This window comes from Morone saxatilis, unplaced genomic scaffold (assembly GCF_004916995.1).
Source record: "Morone saxatilis isolate NCDOM2014 unplaced genomic scaffold, NCSU_SB_2.0 Contig14, whole genome shotgun sequence".
Taxonomy (NCBI): domain Eukaryota; kingdom Metazoa; phylum Chordata; class Actinopteri; family Moronidae; genus Morone; species Morone saxatilis.
Window position 1 is genome coordinate 11,887,255 of NW_023339696.1, and position 1,517 is coordinate 11,888,771.

Below are 1,517 nucleotides of genomic sequence, written 5' to 3' on the forward strand. Positions count from 1 at the left end.
CAAGACCCCAAAATTCCAGTGGTCCATGTTTCAAACTGGGAGACCTCCTTTGTATTGTTCAGCTGCACACACACACACACACACACACACACACACAGCAATTTCAGCTGCCCTCTTCACACCTTGTCGGCCCCCTCGTCCCCCTCTGGCATTGTTTATGAAAGCATGTCCACTTAGTGCTGCCCTGTCTGCCCCCTCTTGCTGTGGTGCCGATTACCCACATCCTGAGTCCACTTCATTCCCTCTTGTCTTCATTTTTCCCTCTCTATACATCCCCTTGCACTCTCACTCCTCTCTCCTGTGCTCCATCCTCCACCGCCCTCTTTCTCCACCGTGACATATTGCTCTCTCCTTGCTGCATAGTGAGTACACTGCACATGCTATACTGACTCCTCAATCCTTATTTCAGCCTTCCCTCTGTCCTTATGAATGAAGCTGTGCATGTCAGATAAAAACAATAAAATCAATCACGCCTCTGCTCTTCCTTTTATCTTTACTTTATTCACTTTATCCTCTGTTCCACTGGCTTGCAGAGCTGCTGTCTCTCTGATCCTTTCTCTCTTTCATGTTTTGCCTTTCTTTATCTGGCTCCCTCCTGAGGTAATAAGCCGGGTGTATGGCCGGGAAGTGCAGAGGAGAGAGACTTTCATGTCCCTTAGCTCTGGGATTAGGGTGAGCTGCTCAGGGAAAAGTAATAAAGCCCCCAGCACCTACCGTCTGCTGCTGGTGGATCCTGGAATAAAGCCCAGCTCCTGCTCAGCCTGCAAGCCTGGAAAAGCTCACATTTCCTGTATACACCACCCTCACATCCAGCTTCTGTCCTGCCTCCTGCAGCAGCACCAGCACATGTGGACTCCACTGTTTTGAGCTCACATAATCTATATATCTTTTACATTTGTGTGTATTATAGATATTTAGATAAAACTTACGAGAAGAATGTTACTAATGGGGGAGCAGGTACAATCTTCTTGGTTCATGGGGCTCCCTCTGACCACTAGGTTTATTTTCCTCTGCTATATTGTCCAGCTTGCTCATTTACTTATTTTTTTTTACCATAACCTCCCTTTGTGGCAATTAGACACTCTCTGTCTTTACTGCTGTATGACATCTCATTCTCTACCTACATTTATCCTAAAACACCTTCCTTGAGACACAATGCAAACAAATTATGGGAGTCAACATTCAGTGAACATTTACATAAGCAGAAATATATTTATTGTTGAAAACATAAATATATAAATTATGATTATTGCTGTCTTTATCCAATGGAAGCCCAAAAGAAAAGTAATAAAGGCTTAGTGATAGCGTAATGGCATTTTCTTTAATCGAATAGCTCCAAGTGTGGTCCCTGGCTTACTGAGAACACTATCTTTAATGATGTAAATGTGAATGTGAACAGTGATGAAACATCAGGTTTATAAATATAGCACCAGTCAACTGATTGTTGGTTCATTCACAGGTGGGCTGTGTGTGTGTGTGTGTGTGTGTGTGTAGGTGTGTGTGTGTGCGTGTGGGTG